This window comes from Prionailurus bengalensis, chromosome D3 (genome assembly GCF_016509475.1).
Source record: "Prionailurus bengalensis isolate Pbe53 chromosome D3, Fcat_Pben_1.1_paternal_pri, whole genome shotgun sequence".
In the NCBI taxonomy this organism is placed as follows: domain Eukaryota; kingdom Metazoa; phylum Chordata; class Mammalia; order Carnivora; family Felidae; genus Prionailurus; species Prionailurus bengalensis.
In genome coordinates, this window is record NC_057356.1 from 78,715,331 (window position 1) to 78,738,428 (window position 23,098).

General features: G+C 39.7%; 1 pseudogene; it reads right to left on the minus strand.

Moving 5' to 3' along the window:
• Nucleotides 1-556: 556 nt before the first annotated feature.
• LOC122470818 lies at nucleotides 557-1,113 on the minus strand (annotated as a pseudogene).
• Between the last annotated feature and the right edge of the window lie 21,985 nt (nucleotides 1,114-23,098).

A 23,098-nucleotide genomic window follows, 5' to 3' on the forward strand; every position in this document is an offset into this window, starting at 1 on the left:
GAAGTTATCATTCATTCATTATTAAATGTTTGCTGTGAGCCATTTTGTTCTTCCTTGAAAGAGAGGTAGTAATATGATTTAGCTTTTTATCCCTACTATTCTGGATCTAGTTTGAAAAAAAGAAATACCTACACTGAGCAGAAAACTGGGCAAGCAGTCCTTCTGTCTGAGATGGTCAACATGAAGTCAATCATTTTTAACTTCCCACAGACTGCCACACCCCAAAAACAGAAGGGCAAGGCTTATTCATGTGTGTTTATGTCGGTGGGAGAAGGGGTGAAGGTCTGGGCATGAAGCCCAACATGGCAGCTGTAATTTAAGAAACAGAGTGAATGGAGTCAGAAGAGTGAGGCATTCTTTGTTTTTGTATTCTATGATTTCATATCATTTAAAAAATAAGCATTAATAGAGGTGCCTGGGTGGCTCAGTTGATTAAGCATCGGACTCTTGGTTTCAGCTCAGGTCTCACAGTTCTTGAGTTTGAGCCTAACATAGGGCTCTGCTCTGACAGTGCAGAGCCTGCTTGGGATTCTCTCCCTCTCTATCTGCTCCTCCCCTACTCTGGCTCTTTCTCTCGAAAATAAAATGAATAAACATTGATATTGTTTTCTACCCAGCTGGTACATTCATTAGCATTAAACGCTAGATCCTTCTCTTCCTTGACCCCAAGAAGCCATGCCCACAAAGTCCTAACCTCCTTAGGCAGGGTCCCTCTGTTCCATTTCTGAAACAAGCTCTCAGTAGCCTGAGTTGCCCCCAAGGCTGTGAGCTGCTGACGCTTCTGGCTCATCATCTCCATGGCAGCCTGATTCGTGGCATGCTTCTCCTGCAGAGCGGGCTGCATTTTCTCCATTTGCTTGGTGAGGAAGTCCATCTTCCTCTTGAAAAAGCCCTTGGCATCCTCAGCTGTCTTTTCTATATAGTTACTTGTTCCCACATTGATGAGGACATGTTCCACATCATGTAGCTACCCAGGGACATACATAGAACTCTTCACTGGGACAAGTTAATTCCATTCTTTTCCCTTGTCGTCATGAACAAGAACTCCAGCCGGTTCTCAAGTATCTCTAGCTGTGGCAGGTTCAGTTTGGTGATGTTAACTGACTAGGCCATGTTGGGAAGGATACACATTTTTTTAAAAAGCATTAATATAAGCACTTAATAATAGGAGATAATATTTCTATGCAGTAATGCTTAATAAATTATATGCTTGCTCATCTAATTCAGGCCACATATGTGGGAATGATAAGTATTCCAGCTCTTAACATTACAAATAAAATTTAGACCAAGTTCACGAACATCCCTCCTTCTGTTATAAAATGCTTGCTCCAATCTAGCAACACCCAGTGGGTATGAGCAGTGACAAGGGGAATTTATACACCCTGAATGCACCACATCTCAACAGACTGCTCCTTACTCTAGATTAAGTAAATATATACAAATACCCCTGAGTTCTGCTTCTGCTCAGGACGCAGGAACCTTCAAGAAAGTGTCATTTCCAAACCAACAATGACAGAAAAAAAAAAGCAGATTATTTACAAAATCATAGCTTTCTATTGCGCTCAGCAGAGAGTTAAAGTCATGAGTCAAGTAAACTGTATTCCAGAAAGAGATAATCCCCTTTTGTGAGCAACGGGACACAGGAACTGTTTTATTTTAGCCAATAGAAGATGTGGAGGCCATACAAACAAGTAAGAAAGAACTGGCTGGAATCGTAACACATTATTAAACAGGAAATGTGGGCTAGCAACAGGTTAGAATAACTAAAATCGGCAGACCCAAGGAGGGGTTTATGTTCATGTAGAAGCCTTTTGCATTGCTCCCCAATAGGTGATCATGAGAGAGGTCAAGGATGTGGTGGGAGACGAGACCCCTTTGGGGGTGCAGGAGGCGGCCGCTGCCGGGGCACAGACACACAGCCCTGCCAGACGGCCTTCATCCTTCTCTGCTATGAAGCAAAAACCCTAAAACTAGGTGCATGCGCAGCAATCGCTCAACACCCAGGGCCACTTAAAAATTAATTAATTCTGAGAAAAGAACAGAAGCAAAAATCCCTCTGTTTTTGATTGAGGGTAAGAAAGCCCCCTTAACTCAGGATAAAGGCAAAAGTCAGTTGTGTCTGGAGAGCACCTGTACCTGAGAGGGAGACAGGAAGCCATGATGGATGCAGGATTCTGCAGGATTCAAGCAGGGGCTAGCCATCCCTGGAGAAGGAGCAGGAAACACCTTCCCACCCGAGACAAATCACAGATCCGTGTCTGTGATGACCTCAGAAAGCCTCATCCCCAAAGGCCAGATACACAGGGCCTGCCTACGGTGGAGGCCGACCTGGGCGAGGGCCAGCCCAGCATGACCCCATAGCAAAACTGGTCCTGAGGAAAGTGAAAGTGCTCCCACTGAGGATGGAGCGAGAGTACCTCTGAGGTCCAGGGGTGCAGGGCACCCCGTGGGCAGAGGGAGCCGGAAAACCCTGTGCACCAAGCCCTGCTCTCAGCACAGGTGAGAACAGCATCCGGAATGGCATTGAACAAAACAATAGCAACAGTGGAACCCGAACCCAGGACAACTCCTGACACAACTGAACTGGAACTCTCTATGTAGTCTATTTCTGGCTGATTTTAGTAACTGCTGTCTTCAGTTATCAGCAGTTTGACTATCAAGATGTTTTGTGTTTTTGTTTTGTTTTTAAGTCTGCTTAGAATTTGCTGAGATTCTTGGATCTTTGCATCAATGTTTTTTTTTTTCTCAATTTTAGAAAGACCTTACCACTTTTTAAATATGTATATATATATATATATATATATTTTTTTTTTAAGAAAGTGTGAGTGGGAGAGGGGCAGAGAGAAAGGGAGACACAGAATCTGAAACAGGCTCCAGGCTCTGAGCTGTCAGCACAGAGCCCGACGCGGGGCTTGGACTCGCAAACCACGAGATCATGACCCGAGCCAAAGTCGGACACTTGACTGACGGAGCCACCCAGGAGCCCCGCTGTGGATGTTTTCTAACGTGTGGCTATATGCCAATGCTTTCACACACAGAAAATGTACAGAATAAGTTGAGTGATATATATTTTCCACACCTCCATCTTTTGTCAAGCTGTGGGAGCTGAGAGAAGGGTCAATCTGTCTGATCTAGCTGGGCCTGGGGTTTGTCACACATGGTGTTTGATGGAGTTCGCCACTGACTTTAGATACTCTGAGAGTTGCATGGACACTTTCTTATCAGCAGGGCATGGGGCTAACAACTGGTAGGATTCGGCAATCTGCCTGTGCTTCAGAGCTGAGCCCCCAGAGAGATCTCTTCCTACTTCCCAGCCTGGCTGGTAAGTTTCTGGGTCAGCAGGGCCCTCTCTTTGCTCTCCAGGGTTTCCCCTTCATTTCTGTGCCTTCGAGAGAACTCCATAGTCCCATTGTCTGTTCCTCAGCCTTCAGAAGGGGCCTCCCTGTCTGGGGTGATTCGGAAGGTCTCAGAATTTCTCTCAGTGCTACTCTGATGCGTTCAGGCTTTCGTATCTGCAATACTGGGGCGTCTCTGGAATTTCTCACAGTTCTGTCACCGCACCTCCAGACTTTGGTGAATAAAAGCCCTCATCCCCTCAGGTGACCCCCTCAGTCTGCATGTCCAGCTCCCAGCTTTTGGTAGTTGAAAACCTAAGGAAGTTTTCCGAACAGCCCTTCCTCACTACTTTGTAGGCAAAAGGTGGCACGTTTTGGACAGACTTCCATCGGCTCTCCTGCCGTCCCCACCACACTCTAAAGGTGACTGCTTGGTACTGGGGCGATGGTCTCATGTGCCCTGGGGAGAATCCTTCTCCGTTCTCTTTCAGTACCCCAAGTGTTGATACATGACTCCCAAGGGTCTGGTGACGATGTACAGGAAAATGTTGGTGTTTGAACGCAGACTTGCTCTGGGGTTGGGCTGCTTATAATTCTAATGTGACTAGCCAGCCTGCATGTTGATGGGAAAAGATTTTCAAAGGTTAGCTGTTTTTACCTACCCGTCATCTATGGTGGATTCCTCTTCCACCCAGGAGAAAGTTCAGCCATGGGTCTCAAGTCTCCTCTAACTTGGCCTGGGGCGGGGTGTGGATTTAGTTCTTTTAGATTTCTTTGAGGCCGCAGCAAACTGTCCCTCCCATCCCTTGTGACGGCTGTTTTCGTTTGAATAGCTGCTTTTCATCAGATCTTCATAATCTCTAATATTTACTAAGAAAGTAATATTCAGCTATTATCAAATGGTGACCCTTAAGTTATTCTCCAGCCTCCACTGCCTGTGCAGTTACCACTCTTCACATTCCACATTCCATTACCCTAGTGTTTAAACATTTTTTCTTCAGGGCTGCCTGGCTGGCTCAGTCAGTTGAGCGTCTGACTTCTGCTCAGGTCACGATCCTGCTTGCGGTTCGTGGGTTCAAGCCCCGCGTCGGGCTCTGTGCTGACAGCTCGGAGCCTGGAGCCTGCTTCAGATCCCGTGTCTCCCTCTCTCTCTGCCCTTCCCCTGCTCACACTCTGTCTCTGTCTCTGTCTCTCTCTGTCTCAAAAATAAACATGAAAAAATTTTTTGAAATTTTTTCTTCATAGTCTTCTCACTGTGTGAAGTCTTTACTTATATGCCTACTTAATTATTGTCTAAATTTCTCGCCCAGAGTATGATCTCCATGAAGGTAGAAGCTTGGATTGTTTACATTGGCCGCTCTATTCCAGTACCCAGAAGAGTGACTGGCACTGGATAGATAATAAATACATATTGAATAAATGAATGAATGAATGTTAGGGTGAAGAGTTTGTTTACTTCGCATGACTACAATAAAAATCCACCTCCTCTTGAGAAGTGCTTAGAATTAGAACTGCTAGTTGCCCATAAGCTGGGAGGCTGAACTGTGAGTAGTATACAGTATAAATCACCCAAGTCCAGAAGTCTGCCTCAACACCAGTGAGCTGGTGACTCTTAAGCAAATCAGTTTTATTCTCCTCGCTCGCACAACCAAGTCTACAGAAAAGCTGGACATTAACAAGTTGGTCTTGGTACTCGAATGAAATTGCAAACCTAATTTAAAAACAGAAGTTATTAAAAATAGAATGATTGTTAAAAAAGGAAATGTTAAAAATAGAAGTTATCTAGAAATAAACATGACTTAAGTAGTTATCTCAAAAAAGAAGAAAAGAAAACCTTTAAAAAATCTCATGGGGTGCCTGGGAGGCTCAGTTAGTTTAGCATCAGACTCTTGATATCGGCTTAGGTCATGGTCTCACTACTGGTGGAATCGATCGCATACCCTTGTCGGGCTCCCAGCTGACAGTGCGGAGCCTGCTTGGGATTCTCTCTCTCTGTTCCTCCCCCACTCACGAGTGTGTGCACATGCTCTCTCTCTCTCTCCCTCAAAATAAATAAATAAACATAAAGAAAAAGAAAACAAAAACAAAGGCCAGAAAACAACAGAAGAAGATGTAGGAAAATCAACCTTATCACAACAAGATATTTGATGCATAAACTAAGTGAAAATTTATTTTTAAAAAAGTATATCTTGCTATATAAAAATTAAACCTTTAGGGGCACCTGGGTGGCTTAGTCGGTTAAGCCTCCGACTTCGGCTCAGATCATGATCTCGCAGTTTGTGGGTTTGAGCCCCACAGCTGGCTCTGTGCTGACAGCTCAGAGCCTGAAGCCTGCTTAGGATTCTGTGTCTCTCTCTCTCTCTCTGCCCCTCCTCCACTCACACTCTGTCTCTCTCTCTCTCTCTCTCTCAAAAATCAATAAACATTAAAAAAATTTTTATTTTTTAACTTTATTGATTTTTGAGAGAAAGAGACAGAACATGAGTGGGGGGAGGGCAGAGAGAGGGAGACACAACTGGAAGCAGGCTCCAGGCTCTGAGCTGTGAGCACAGAGCGTGACTGGGGCTCCAACTCACGAGCGGTGAGATCATGACCTGAGCTGAAGTCGGAGGCTCAACCGACTGAGCCACCAGGTGCCCCCAAAACATTTTTTTTTCAACGTTTTTTATTTATTTTTGGGACAGAGAGAGACAGAGCATGAACGGGGGAGGGGCAGAGAGAGAGGGAGACACAGAATTGGAAACAGGCTCCAGGCTCTGAGCCATCAGCCCAGAGCCCGACGCGGGGCTCGAACTCACGGACCGCGAGATCGTGACCTGGCTGAAGTCGGATGCTTAACCGACTGCGCCACCCAGGCGCCCCCCAAAACATTTTTTTTTAATTAAAACCTTAGGCTGGGGATCATCATAAAGAAACCTAAGCCACTTACTAGGAAAAATATTTTCAGCATATAAGGCAGAATATTATCTTCTTAACATAAAATGCTTTATATAACAGTAAGAAATATGATACCTCAAATGGAAAATGAGTAATGGACGTGAATGAATAATTCACTACAATTAAATGATAAAAAATTTTAAATTGTCAGTTATTAGCTACTTAGTGAATGAAAAAGACAACATCAAGATGCTATTGTTTTATGTCTTGGACGTTGGCATCAGCAATTTACGTTAGCCAAGGTCCTCATGTTTGCAGACAATGACACATTGTCATCTACTATTAACTGATCTGTAAATTGAGTTCAATTCCAAGGCAATGTGCTGGCAGGTTTGTTTTTTTCTGAGTCCTCCCTCCTTGGTTTGCATTCAACTGCCTTATTGTGTCCTCACAGGCTTGCCATGTCTTGTGTCTCTTCCTCTTCTTGTAAGGACACCAGTCCTAGTGAATTAGGGCCCCACCTTCCGACCTCATCTAAATGTAATTGCCTCCTCAAAGGCCCGATATTCGAATACAGTCAACATTGGGAGTGAAAACTTCAACTTTTGTCTGAATTTTGGGAGGGACACAATTCAATCCATAACAAGCACCTTGTAATGTACTGACCATTGGATCTTTCTTCACAAGTGCTATTTCAAGTGTTCTACCATTTTCTGTTGGGTTTTCTGTTTTTCTCTTATTGATGGGTAATTCATTAGATGTTCTTCCTATTTGTTCGTTGTTAAATGTATGCATTGCAGATATCTTTGCCTCCTTTTGGCTTGCCTTTCACTCCTAAGTGCAATCTTTAGAGAAAAAAGCATTTTTAATTTTAATGTAGACCAATGTATCAATGTTTTCCTTCTTCTTTGTTTTCCATTTAAGAAATTTTTGCCTATCAAGTGAATGATGATTTTGCTTCTATTTCTTCTAAAACCTTTATTGTTTTATCTTTCTCATTTACATCCATAGTCCATTTAGAATTGATTTAGGTATACAATGAGAGGAAGATACCAAGAATATTTTCTATGTGCATATCCCTTTGATTCAACATTTATCAATACTTATTTATTTTGAGAGAGCGCATGTACGTGCGTTCAGGGGAGGGGTAGAGAGAAAATCCCAAGCAGGCTCTGTGCTGTCACTGTGAAGCGTGACACCCGATGCAGGGCTCGAACCCACAAACTGTGAGATCACTACCTGAGCCAAAATTAAGAGCTGGACACTTCGCCAACTGAGCCACCCAGGCTCCCTAAATCCAACATTTACTGAAAAGACTAGCATTTCCTTATTACTCTGCAGTTATCTTTGTCAAAAATCAGATGACCATATATATTGAGGTAAATGTTTAAAAATACATAAATTGAAGTATATACACTTAAATTTTAACAGATATTTTAGGACATATTCATTAAAATTTTTTTTTTAATGTTTATTCATTTTTGAGAGAGACAGAGCATGAGTAGGGGAGGGGCAGAAAGAGAGAGGGAGATACAGAATCCGAAGCAGGCTCCAGGCTCTGAGCTGTCAGCACAGAGCCCGACACGGGGCTCGAACTCACGAATGATGAGATCATGACCTGGCCGAAGTCGGACGCTCAACCGACTGAGCCACCCAGGCGCCCCTCTTTGTTTTAATTTTTAAAAGGTTTTTACTTTTTCTAAAGTAATCACAAACTATTTTAATAACAAGGGAAATAAATACTGAAAACAGTGTAGAATGTAAATTTCTTTCTTGGGATAAAAACGCTTATGTTTTAATATGAATATTCTCCTAAAGGATACTATTATTTATTTCTGAAATAGTATGCAGAATGGAATCGGATATTTACTTGCAGTTTGGTTGTTGAAATATACTCTTTCCACATACACTTATACATGAATATATGATACGGTATATGATACACATGTTTAGAGTTACGGTTTTTTACATGTTGGGAGGTCCTTAAAACCACCATCAGGTACAATAATTCACCGGAAGGACTCAGAACTTAGCAAAGCTGTTATACTCATGGTTACGGTTTATTAAAGCAAAAGGAAACACATCAAGGTCAGTGATGAAAAAAGGTACCTAAGGGCAGAGACCCTGTGTGGAAATTCCCACTGTCCTCCTTCAGTGGAGTCCCATGTGGGCAGTGCTCATTTCTCCTGGCAATAATGTATGACAATATGCCACGCTGGTTGGAGTGGCCAACCAAGGAATCTCACCTGATTCTTATTGTCCAGAGATTTTATTGGAGGTCGGTCACAGTGGCATGACTGCCGACAGGACTGACCTTAGCTCGAGCTCCTTTAGAAGTCAAGCCGAAACTATGTGGTCCAAGGTTCCCACCATAAATGACATTGTTAGCATAGATAATCTGGTGTGGGCTGTGCCGCCCACGTTAGCAATGACATACTTTTCAGTCAGGACATTCCAGGGGATTAGAAGTTACCTCCCAGAAGCTGGGGGCAAAGGGCCAAACCTTTCTTGGGACAAGGTTAATCCTTTAAAGCACAGTTCTATATGGGCGTTTATTCAGCTAGGTTATACCAGTTGTGTATCACACAAACATACATGTTTATTTCTCCATCTTATTGTGGTACAAGCTGAGTTAGTGATCTATAAACAAAACCCCCAGAAAACAGAGCAAAAAAAGAAAACCAAAAAAAAACAAAAAACCCACAAACAAACATACAATCCATTATAGAATTAAGGCAAATTGACACAAGAGCTTTCTAACTTTTGGAATAATTTACTGTTTAATTCCCTCATTAGTTTAATTTTTCCTCAATGGATTCAAGCTTTTAACTAATAAAATTATACTTATTTAAATTAAATTTTATTAAAATTGCACTTTATTCTTGAAACCTTGAAACCACTGCAGAAAAATACATTGGTAATCAACAATTAAGGGAAATTTCTACTGCACAAATAATGACAAATGATGCTCAGAATTCATTTAGGCATAGTTTTCTTATCTGAAGGGCCAAGCAAAGATATTTATTATCTTTACCACTTTTCCCCATCGCATTGGAACTATTGTTTATGGAAATTGGAAGATAATGCATTTTAAATATATACAAATCATTAAAAAGATCGTAAAATCTTTTATGTTGGTGTCATTATCACTTTTATTTCCTAATTTAGTTATACCCCAAATTGTTCGTAGTTATTTTGGAATCTGGTATCTAATTTATCAGTCATGAAGCACATTTTCTCAACTGTGCTCACCTCCTGTTATCTGAACTACATTTTGTACACACTTGGAAAGAAATTTGAAATGAGAAATAACCAAATAACTAGATAAAATACTGTATCAAAAATAAGGGGGTGTTGTGGATATTTAATAAAACCATTTCTAGGTTGTTTCTTTCCAAATACACTAACTTACTCTATGTGTGTAAATGTGTAATACCTCATTTGGATATGGTGTCAGTCGCAATCCATGAACAAGTTTCAGAATATATTTTTGTTAAATGAGGGATGTCAAGTCATTCTTTGACCGCTAAGACTAAGATTCTCCAATTAATGAAAAGAAAAGCTTAAGAGCTATTACTTCCTACACAGGACAATAAACCCAATCTAAAGGACAACCAGTTATGAACAGCTAGAAAAGTTAGGGAACCAAGAAGAAAGTCAACAAAAGGCAAGACGTACAGTTAGAGTCATCATGATTTTGGAAGAGAAAATCCTTATAGTAGATCTAGAACTGAAAATAAAGGGGGAGGATTATCCTTAGAATGCTTGGAGGATTTTTCTGGATTAGAGGCTGAAATAATTTGCATGTTCAATCTAGGCTCTGAGCCGATTCAATCTACTTTTGTTATTTAACTTGTAAATATTCTATACCTAGCCAGTCTTTATAAGAACAACCCTCTCGGTCTCCACTGGCAGGGGTATGAACTCAGAACGAGCAGGTATTAAATATATTACCACTGAGGCATGAATTCCCTTTGGCTGAATAATCTGGAGAAATGATATTTCGAAAAAACAAATTCCATTATCTAAATATTACAAAATTTTAAAAATTCTCTAGTTTTCAAACAACAAAAACTGATATATAATAACTAGAAGGTGGATGGGGAAGAAGTCTTATACATGGGAGCAAGGGGACTTGTTTATGTGGCATGATGGTGCTCATCATTAATCACACAAAGTCCAGTTCTGCTTAAAAGAAGTACCAAGACATCTTTACCACAACATGGATATCCTGACCACTGCTTGAATCAAGGATCCATAATCTAGAATTTCCAAGAGATTTTGCTGTTTCAGAATCCTCATTTTAAGGTACTTATTGCTATTGATTTTGATTTGAATTCATTATGTCCCCGTAGGCAGAGGGTAATGTTCTTGGTGACATAAAAAGGAATCAGTTAGGTCTGAGTCCTCCGCTAGGTAGTAGTCTGAGATCGGTAATTCTTACATTAACAGATGTTGAAAGGATTACCTGAACATAAACAAACGTACAACACACCATTAAAGCCTCATTAATTTGGTCACACCCTTCAGAATTTATCATTACTTATTATTATGAAATGCATTAATGTTTACTTTTGGTGAATAAATTCTTTCTTCACAGAGTAAATGCATAAACACTTAAGGGAATATTATGTTTACAAGCCCTTTAGACACACTAATTTACGTAAGTGGTACACTTAAGAATAGTAAACCCATGAGAATTTTTTTTAATGAGAAATTGTAAATTTTTTTAAATTCTGAAAATGTTCAGAGTTTTTCAGTATTAAAACAACTACACCTAATCTTATTATATCTTCTTGAATGTTTCTTATTTCTATCTTGTTTTTAAATGGGAAAAAGCTTTGGGGCGCCTGGGTGGCGCAGTCGGTTAAGCGTCCGACTTCAGCCAGGTCACGATCTCGCGGTCCGTGAGTTCGAGCCCCGCATCGGGCTCTGGGCTGATGGCTCAGAGCCTGGAGCCTGTTTCCGATTCTGTGTCTGCCTCTCCCCCGTCCATGCTCTGTCTCTCTCTGTCCCAAAAATAAATAAACGTTGAAAAAAAAAATTTTAATGGGAAAAAGCTTTAAACTCTGTAGTTCTGCTATTTGTTCTATTGGGGAACCAACACAATCTGAAACAAGGATTTATTGGGGAGTTTATCGAAAGGAGAAGAACTGAAGCAGCCAGGAGAGTGACATAGGAGAGCTCAATACAAGGGCAAATTACAAATGAGGACCAAGTTCTTATGGGACCTCCTAAGAAGTAAAGCAAGATCCTTCACTGAATTATTTATCTGAAGTACAGGAAACATGCATGTTATCTAACACCTCCCCTATCTGATTATTTGAGATCTTCCTTGGGGGCATTAATCCTTTGTACATCTGAGCAGCACATGAATGTAGCCTGAATAAAATTCTCTCCAGATCTTCAGAGAAGGTGAATTGTGAAGGCAAAAAGTGAAGATACAATGTGAAAGGGTTCTAGTCAAGCTCCACCCACCCCCCCCACCCCAGCCTAGCTTCCAGACAAAACTCAAAAGAGTCCTTACTTGGCCCCAACTCTTTGTGTTTCTAAGTCATGGTGCCCCTCATTCTCAGAAAGTAGACCACAACCACGAAACATATTCTTTCCGGGATGCCTGGGTGGCTCAGTTGGTTAAGGATCTGACTTGATTTCAGCTCAGGTCATGATCTCACGGTTCATAAGATGGAGCCTTATATCAGGCTCAGTGCTGACAGCACAGAGCCTGCTTGGGATTTCCTCTCTCTCTCTGCATCTCCCCCACTTGTGTTCCCCACCCTCCCCCAAATAAATAAAATAAACTTCAAAAAACCATATTCTTCTCTAGCCTGACCACAACCCACATCCCAACAAGCTCCAGACAGAGCCCCTCCAGAAACCTACCAACTCTTGGCCAAGAATCTACCTTGCCAAGATCGACCCCCTCCCCACACCCACCATGGGCGCAGCTGCAACCCCCTCACATCCTTAAGGAAAAGAAAAACCATAAAAGCCTCAGACCAACAAAGCTCAGAGCAGACATCCCTCTCAATGTCTGGACCTTCTTCTCCTTTGGAGAATGAATAAACCATCCTGCTTGTTATTCTGCTCTTTGTGTAATTCTTTGCCACCCGCATCACTGGTCACCTTAACACATGGCACGCAATTGAGGATAGACTCTATCACCCTCTCAGGGAGGTGGAACACACCTAGATGGGCTTAGACTGAAGACATAAGAAAATGCAATAATAGAAATCATTCATCCTGAAAACCAGAGAGAAAAATATTAAAAATAAAATGAACAGAAGCTAAGTGACCTGTAACATAGTGTCAAGGAGTAGAATGTATGTGTAACTGAAGTCTCAAAAGAGAGAGCAGATGGGCCAGGAAGTACATTGGAAGGAATAATATTCCCCAAATTTCCCATACTTGGAAATTAAGTTGAATACCCAAGAACTTCAGGGGTGCCTGAAGTCGGTTAAGTGGCTGACTTCAGCTCAGGTCATGATCGCACAGTTCGGTTTGTCAGTTTGAGCCCCACATCAGGTTCTTTGCTGTCTGCACAGAGGCAGAGCCTGCTTGGGATCTTCTGTCTACCTCTTTCTCTGCCCCTCCCCCACTCACACTCTCTCTGTCTCTCTCAAAAATAAACATTAAAAATAGAAGATCCAAGAAGTTCAGCAAACACCACGTAGTGTAAGCTTCATGACACGTTGGTACTTATATTACAAAGTTAGTTACATCTTAAAAGTATTTAAATAACAACATTTAAAAAAGTATTCACTTATGTATCATTTACAGTGCTCTTCATTCCTTTGTGCATGTCTAGATTGCCATTTTGTATCTCTTTCTTCTTCCTGAAGAACTTCCTTTATATATTCTAGGGCACGTCTTCTGGTGCTAAAATCTTTCAGCTTTTGCACGCCTAAAATCTTATTTCGCTTATATTTTTGAAAGCCATCATTGCTGAGTATAGAATTCTAGGGTGACAGTTTTTCTCTTTGGTACTTTGTAGATTGTCACAGACTCTGGGTCTAGAGTTCTTGTCCAGCGAGAAAGCGGGATGCAGGATTAAAAATGCGAGAGATGGCTAATGTCTGGGAGAAGACAGGAGCCCCAAGTAAGGGTCCTTGCTCTATTTTTATTAGATAAGAAGGCTTACAAACATGGTGATGGACGTGCACAAAGAGACAATGAAACTGTGAACATCAACTCATGGGCGTGAGGGAAAGGGGGTTTTGAAGATATGTGTGGTTAGGGGTTTGGTTAATACAAAACAAAACCCTGGGGTGGAAGGTTGTTTAAGGCAGACATGAGGCCCCACCTCTGTTTACCTCAACTGGTCCAGGGGACAAGAAAGACAGAGCCTGCTACCTCAGGGTCAACAAGGCCCCTTTCTTTTGCAATTAGCTCCGCTCTGGGCAACTTCACCTTGCTGAGTCTATAGTCCTATTTACCTGTTCACCTAATTAGGTCCTTCCTTCTGTGAAAGCAGCTTTCTGCTATAGTACTAAGTTGGGGGGGTGTTTCTACCCTGAATATCTATCTAATCTTGTTTACCTCATATACCTTTGTCCTATACTGGGGCCTTTGCCCCACCTTACCTATTCTTACCTAGTTTTGTTTACCCAAACTTGGGTGTGAACATCCTATGGCTTTCTAATTCTTTATGCCTTGTTAACCCATCAGTGAGGCTCAGGGAATTCCTAAGCTTATTCCCCACAGTAGATGGTGTGCCACTATCTCTTGGCTTCCACTGCTACCAAGAGGATGTCTGCTTTAATTCTAATCTCTTTTTCTCTGTGTGTGTGTGTGTGTGTGTCATTTTTTAAAAACAGCTTCTCTTTCTATCCCTTGTCTTAAATAATTCGAGTATAGTGTGATTTCATATACTTTCCTTCATGTTCCTGTGCTCAGGGACATTGAACTCCTTGGATATGTGGATTTATAACTTAACAATTTTTAAGGAAAATTAGCTATTATCTCTTTAAATATATTTTCTCTCTTACTATTTGAGTCTCCCAATAACATGTATATTGGCCACTTGGGCTTCTCCAGATTCTTGTTTATCTTTTCAGCTGAGGTGACTGCCTCATTTTCCCTGAGTCTAGGTTTGGAAGCCTCTGGTTAGTATGTGTTAGCAATTGTATGGCTCACTTTCTTTATTTTCCTTTTCTCAGTGATCACTGCCCTTTTCTACCCAGTGTTTAGTGTCTTGAAACATGTTTCAATATTTTGTCTTGTGTTTTAGTTATTTCACATGGGATAGTTTATATGGTTTCTGTGAGTTCATCTTAGCTGGAGGATGAACTTCTCTTGTCAGTGTTTTTAATTTTAGCCTTTCTAGTGGGCATGGAATGTACCTCATAATTTTAATCTATGTTTTCCTGATATCTAATGATATTAAACTTTTTTTGGCCATTTCTATATTATCCTTTGTGAAATGTGAAATTTTTGTGCTGTATCATTTTATTTATTTTTTATTTATTAATTTTTTTTTACTTTTATTTATTTTAGAGAGAGAGACAGAGCGTGAGCAGGGTAGGGGCAGAGAGATGGAGACAGAATCTGAAGCAGGCTCCAGGCTCTGAGCTGTCAACACAGAGCACGACGTGGGGTTCGAACTCAAGAACCGCAAGATCATGACCTGAGCGAAATCGGACACTTAACTGACTGAGCCACCCAGTTTCCCCTGTCCTGTATCATTTTAAGTGGTAGCTCTTGGATTAGAGTGTACAGTTATATTGCATTGGACTTAGAGCTCATAGTTTACTAGTCTCCAAGAAGATAATCACCTTTGCCACAATATAATTTCATTTATCACCCAACTGTGAATCTTAATGTCACATATTTCACATCTACACACGTTATGAACCCCAAAATGTGGTGTTATACTTTTGACATGAAAGACATAGTTATATCTTTCTGAAGAGCTTAAATAGGAAAAAAAATAATATATTTACTTACATATTCAACATTTTCATGCTTTTAAATCCTTCTTGCATATATAAGTGTGTTTTAGGATCATTTCCTTTCATTCCAGAAATCTTCAGTTAGTATTTTAATGCAATCCTGTGATGAATTCTCTCAACTTTTAATTATTTGGAAATGTCTTTAAATTACCCTCATTTTTGAACGACATTTTCATTAGATATAGAACTGTGGTTTGACAACTTTTTCTTTTGGCGCTCAATCCAAAAGAAAACAGAAGAAGAAAAAAAGTACCAAGGAAAACTAGGAGAGACATAACATAAATTGCAAACTGTACATTTAAATGCAACCGTACTAACAATCACATGAACTGTAAATCACATCAACACTTCAATTTAGAAGGTGGAGATTCTCAGATTGGATAAAAATTCAAGACCCAACTATGTTCTCTTTTCAAGAAACCCATTTTAAAAATAAATATATACATATATTAAAGGTACAGTAATAGAAAAAGATATACCATGATAACACAAATCAAAAGAAACATGAAGTAACTATATTACTCCCAGCCAATGTAGATTTTAGCCAATTATTAAAAGGAATAAAGAGGGTCGTTTCATAATTATAAAGGGGTAAATTTACCAAGTGAATATAACAATGGTAAACATTTATACATATAATAATAGAACTATAAAATTCAAGAAGAGACAACTGATATATTCCAATACCCCCTTTTCAGTAACTGATGGAACAGTTTGAAAAGCAGTTAGTATACAAAGACTATGCAGCCCTGACTACCAATATGTTTTAACTGACATTCATAGAACACTCTGCCCACTGACAGCAGAATGTGCATTCTTTCAAGCCCACATGAAATGTTTACCAAGATTGACCACATTCTGGGTGTAAAACAAGATGCGATAAAGTTAAATTTGATTTGAATAATACAAAGTATGTTTCTATTCAAATGGAATTAAGCTAGAAATCAATTACATAAAGATATGTAGAAAACAATCAAATATTTGGAAGCTAAGTAGCACATTTCAAGTAAACCATGGTTGAAAGAAGAAATCAAAAGGGAAATTTGAAACTTTTAAATTGGATACAAATGAAACACTACATATCAAAATTTGTGGGATGCCACTGTTCAGAAATTCAAGACACAAAATGCTTATATTCAAAAGAAGAAAAGTTTCAAATCAATAACCTCTGCTTCTACCTTAATATATTAGAGGGAAAAGTAGAGCAAAGAAAACCTACAGTAAGTAGAATAAAGCAAATAACACATATTACACTTGAAATCAATGAAATAGAAAACATAAAAACAATTGAGAATATCAATAAAATAATAAGGTCATTCATTGGAACAGGAGAGAAAATACAAGTCAGCCATATTGGGATTGAAAGAGGTGACATCACTACAAATTATACAGATACCAAAAGAATTAATAAGGCCATATTATAAGCAACTTTATGCATGATGGACAAATTACTTGAAAGGCAGAAAGTATCAAAGTTTTCTTGAAAAGAAATAGACAGCATGTCCAGGGTGATGAAGTAAAGATTTAGAAAACTCTACTCTTCCACGAAAGGGACGGGAACACGGGAAAATATAAAACTAAACTTTTTCAAAATTCTGGAAATTAACCAAAATCCTGTGACAATCGGACAAATCAATGTTAAAGAAAATTGCTGAATTCACTGAATAATTACAAATCAGATTAACACAAAATAAGAATCTCTATTAGACAATATTTTGCTTGTATGTTATCAGTATGAGTATTAAATATTATTCCAGTGTAGTTTCATCCAGCATGTAATTTATAAGCAAACATCAAAGATCCTGAGCTAAGTACTAGGGGTAAATAATGAACAAACAATAACCATGTGAATGCATACTCCAAAAGACCACATCCATCTGTCTTGTGATCAGAAGCTGACTTACATAATAGAAATAAGGGCAGAAGTGCTAGCTTGAGGCATACATATTTGTAATTCTAATCCAAAATAAAGTGACTGGGAAGTCCTCTAATCTTCTTGCAAAGATAAAATTTGAAGTGGACATTGAATGACATAAACATTCCAGTATCTCAATTATGAAAGATCAGAAGGAGGGAGGAGGATGTATTTTAAACCTGAGAAAACACCATAAACCTCAAAACTGTTTTCTGAAGCAAATTGTTTTCTATAATGTTTTAAATGAGTGAGACAAAATTATGTTTCCATGAATTAAAAATAAGTATGGAATAATAATAATAATCAGAATGCAGGTACTATGTGGTTATGAAGATAACCAGTGCTCTTGGGAATACATGATCCCTGTTTTTCAAGGCACTTACCATCTACATAAACAAGTAAGCATACTGTAAGAGTGCATCAAGAATACTCTCCTGTGGGAGTGAACATGTCACAAATGTCTTCTCCAGCCTCACTGTAGGAGTGGGGAGAACATGAAGGGTTCAGGGACTGCCTGAAGAAGCCTAGAGAGTAAATGAGAATTAGCTAGGTGCCTGCCCAAGGGTTGTAAACACACGATGGAGGGGACGGTTCAGAGGTAGTTAGGAATGTCTGGAGCAGGCTGCAGTGGAAATTGTGGCCGTAGTAAGACACAAGGCTGCTGAGGAACTCTCTGCTCAAATTGTTAGGTAGAATCTAGAAGAGGGCAGTGGAAGGAAGTCAGAGTCCCAAGTCCTTGGAGGGGAATGATAGAGACCTGAGCAGGAGGCCAGGACCGTGATAAACAAGCTACACAATAAAAGCTTGGGCCACAACACTGTGACCTTGTGGCTTCCAAGACCTTGGGGATGACAGATCGAGGGCCACAGGTGCAGGGTCTGAGCTCTCCACTTCTCAGCCCCAAGGTAACCCCTAGCCTCATTCTAGTGCATTTGCATTGCGAGTACAGAACCCCACCCCAACCCTCCATGGAGAAAGGCTGCTAAGAGGGCTCCTGTACTTTCACTGGCAAAATCAACTGTAAACGTTTTTATTTTTTTATTTTAATTTTTTTAATATTTATTTTTAAGAGAATAAGCAAGCAGGGGTGGGCAGAGAGAGAGGGAGGGAGACACAGAATCCAAAGCAGGCTCTAGGCTCTGAGCTGTCAGCACAAAGCCTGGTATGGGGTTTGATCCCCATGAGCCAAGAGATCATGACCTGGGCAGAAGTTTGACGCTTAACCAACCGAGCCACACAGGTCCCCCAGTTGCAAAAGTTTTTAAAAGATGTGGCTCATGATTCCAAAGGGTTTTTCTGTTACAATATATGTATCTTCCAAAGTGCCTCTGCCCATTATAGATCTCTTTCCTTACCAGTAAACAGTAGCTAGACCAAAGAATTCATGAGAATAATAAATGAGAATATGTTTTTAAGACATCAGGTTTCACCTGTCAGCAAATGAGGCTGCTATAAATTGCAACGATTTTAGAAATTTCTACTAAAGAACTACTTAGACAGCCACCGTCCAATAGAAATATAATGTCAGCCAAATACTTAATTTTAAATTTTCTAGTAGCCATATTAAAAGCTAAGAAGAACTGGGAGAAATTAATTTTAGCAATATATATTTAACTCAATATATCCAAAATACTCTCACTTTGACTTATAATCAACATTCAAATTACTTTTTAATTTCTTTTTAATGTTTATTTAGTTTTGAGAGACAGAGCATGAACGGGGGAAGGGCAGACAGAAAGGGAGACACAGAATCTGAAGCAGGTTCCAGGCTCCAAGCTGTCAGCACAGAGCTAGATGCTGGCTGGGCTTGAACCCACGAACGTGAGATCATGACCTGAGCCGAAGCTGGATGCTTAACCTACCGAGCCACCCAGGCACCCCACACTGAAATTATTAATTTGATATTTTACATTCTTGTTTTCTTTCTGCTAAGTTTTGAAAGCTGGTGTGTATTTGATGCTTACTGAACATCTTAATTTGCACTAGCCACATTGCACATTCTCTGTAGCCCTGTGTGTGACTAGAAGCTAATAATGCATAGCGTGACTTAGGCATTGAGAGTCACTAGCATTACCTTGTCCTGTAGCAAGGGCAATGTCAACATGGTCCTCACTATGTTTAGCTTTCCATCCTGTCTGGTTTTCTCATACCGCTTCTCTTCTCTTTCTCCAGTCCTGTCCGTGGAGGTCACAAGTCATTCCACAATATTTCTTGTGCATCTACTATGCCAGACGGTGTTCTAGTCACTAAAGAAACAGTAAAATACAGGTAAGTTCTCTGCCACCATCATGCTTATATTCTACTGGTCATATCGCTGTAGTTCTGTATCAGTTTTGGTCAGAAAAGCAGAGCCACTATTAATCATATAGAATCGGCCTTTTATTATAAGGACTAGACCTTGCACAATAATGGGGACTAGTTAAGTGGCCTATGCAAAGCAGTTATTTTTTGCATCTAGTGTTTGGCCTGAAGTCAGCAGAGCTGGAGTCAGGAAGGAAAGATGGACGTAAACTGGAGTAGTGCAGGAAAAAACTGGAACCCGCAGAGAAAAACTGGGATCACGATGTCTACCGGGAACCCGGATCTGTCTCTTGCCACTCTCAATCTTGATGCTGTGAGTAATGGACAAATTAGCACCAAATACCTGACCCGGGACACCCGGAATCTAAAAGAAGAAATCGGATGAATGCTAGAGGAACCTCGGGTCCGCTGTGGCCCCGCCCCCAAAGGGCCAACCAGCACATGGACCATGATGTGAAGAACTACAGTAGCTCCTGCCCCACACCAGAATCCTAAAAGAAAGGGACACGGTGAAGAAGAATTTGAACTTGTTAATTGGACACAGTACAAGTCCACTCTAATGTCTACCTCCTGGGGATTCCCCGTATCTTCCTCACATACATTTATTTACATTTGATTTTCCTCTGTTTTATCCTACCTGTTGTCAAGAAAACTTTCAAATATCGATTGTTTGGAAAAAAAGCCAAAGAGTACTTTGACAAAACAGGGTGTGTATATACTGTTTGCAGGGTTTGTATAATACTTTACGTGCCCCGGAATACTGTAAACAGTAATAGCACTTCCTTTAAAACGAGACACAGAAAAGGAGGTATTCCACATGAGGAAACAATCCAGCTATATCAAGGTTGCCCCATTCAACTCATAAAAATTAATCTTTGTTTTATGAGGGTGTCATTCTTTCAGGTGTCATTCTCTCAGTAGTCAGTTCTGTGCTATAGTCCTTGATGCCCCCAGGAGATCACATAGTCATTTTCCCTGACCAATCAATAATGATAAAGGACTTCTGAAAAAAAAGCCAAAGTGGGTGAAATTATTCCATTAAAAATTATTTCTACACAGCTGCTTAGAAGCTCACTGAAAACAGGAACAGCAAATCAGTAATACCTAAGCTGGCCAAGAAGTACTTTTAACATCCCGGGAAATGGAACATTTGCTTTTGGATCTCTGCTTTTCTGTAATACACGAACATCCGAAAACAGGAGCTAAGCACATATAATTAAACTTACAATTTTACTATTAATTGCAGATTGGTTTCTTAATGTGCATTTTAATGATCTCAGTGCTACTTTTAACAATTACTTTGTTTTCATTCCATCAGTGGTAAACAGTCATCTACAGTTTCAGTTTCTGTCAAGAAGTCGGCTTCCGTGAATTCTCCCTTACTTACCTTCAGTGTAAATCTCCTGTAGACAGGGAGATTCAATTACTATAATGTTGGGGAAAATTAAGTGGGCTCATTAATGGACCTCTAGTGACAGTGCAAAGGAGTTTTTTGTTTTCTTTTTTTTCCATATGATGGACTTCACAACATCTATCTGGGTTATTCAGATACATTATTTACTTAATCTGTTTTCTCTTTCTGTATTCTGAAGACTTTACCATACCAGATAAATTACTTCTGAATAAATTAGTAGTTAGTTGGTTAATTAATTAATTTTTTAAGATTTTAGTTTTAAGTAATCTTTATACCCAATGCGGGGCTCAAACTCACGACCCCAATATCAACTGTCACCTGCTTTACCAACGGAGCCAGCCAGAAGTCCCAGGAGTCAGTTTATTTATATATGTGGAATTTATATGTAATTATATAAAATGTCACCAGTAATTTTACTGTCTTGGTTTCTGTCACTAACTGTAACAATTTCGATCCATTTATCACCAATTGTAAGAAAGAGCTAATGTGGAAAAAATTTCAATAGCACTGACAAAACACCATGGGAGTAACTTCTGATTCAGTGTTTAGCTTCTTACATTCTCCTACCTAATTTTTCCCAAAGTCAGTATCATTTTTCCCCATTCATGGTCTTATCTGTGATGAAATGTTCATAGAGTTCGTTAAGACTACAGGAAACACTTTAGGTCATCTATTTTAAGGGAATACATTAATGACCTCAACAAGTATTTTTGATATTTCTAACTCCTGATGACACTATTTTATGGAATTAATTTAGCCTTGATAACATTTCTTCTCCAATTCCGGGAAGGTGGGCACGAATTTCACCTTTGTAATTTCACATGATTATTCTCACCTTTTATTTACCTAAATTCATGTTTTTATTACCTTGATTACAACCTACCACAGGACTTTTAATTATAAAATAACTTTTTTTAAAAAATTTTTTTTTTAAACATTTATTTATTTTTGAGACAGAGAGAGACAGAGATGAACGGGGGAGGGTCAGAGAGAGGGAGACACAGAATCTGAAACAGGCTCCAGGCTCTGAGCTGTCAGCACAGAGCCCGACGCGGGACTCGAACTCACGGACCGCAAGATCGTGACCTGGCTGAAGTCGGATGCTTAACCGACTGCGCCACCCAGGCGCCCCATTATAAAATAACTTTTTACTGAGCATTCCTGTTGTGCTTGCCCTCTTCACATAAAATATCAAGTCTTCCCAATAAGTAAACAAAGTAAGTGTTACTATCCCTTTTTTAATCTACAAAGAAACAGAGGTTCAAAAAGATCAAGTCACTTTCCCTAGATCATACAGCTCCATGAGTCAGCCCTAGACCTTGCATCTAGACCCTGTGCTCCTTCCTCTACAGTATATGGCTTTTCTTTTTTTCTTTTTCTTTTTTTTGTCCCCCCCCCAAAAAAAAACATGCTTGTGATTCCAAAATGTCAAAGAGTTTTATTTTAATCTATGGATATATTTATAAGATTAGTTGCATACGTGTAGTATCTTCTCGTAGCACAGATGCATTATACATATTGGGGTGCAAAATAATTTTCCCCCAGTTCTTTAATACTCTGCCATTCGGTTGATACCACCTACAACTGAGAGTCATGATTCTGTCGATCTCTCTAAACAGATAAATTCTTAACTTAATTTTTTGTACTTCCTCCCCTTCATTCCTAAAGTCATCAATTTTCATTTCTATTCATTCTTTCTAGGTATATAAGAATAACTTAAATTGTTGCTACATCTGCTCAAAGTATCACGATAAAGATAAAAATATCACAGAAGTCCTTGGGATTTTCCAAATCCTATTATTATTGCTTGTTGTGGAAACACATTGAATAACACATGCAATTAAAACATACAGACATTCTAATTTTATTACACATCTAATTACACATCTAATCTATTACGCATCTAATAGTTGCTAGGAGGATTTTATGGCCCATTTGACAACATAGACATTTATACTAATAGTCAAGGTACAACATGGCAGTTTATGATGAAGTTTACGAGAGCCATGTACAACTTTGGACAGATTATTTAAGCTGTTGGCAAAGATGGCCAAGGGGAGAGACTTCCAACAAGAAGTTGGGCCCATGTGAAAAAACAGCTGGTTGGCAGTCCAGCAATGGTCAGTGGCAGCCGAGCAAGGCAGTCCCTAGGAAGGGTCAGAGATTGGTTATAAAGAGGCGATCGAGTATATTAGTAAACATATCAAGGATAATAAGAGCTGTGTTTCTTAAGTGAGAAAAGGGACAATAAACTTTGATGTGTTGGATTTGAATTGGAAGAATCACTGTAAACTATAGGTCATTA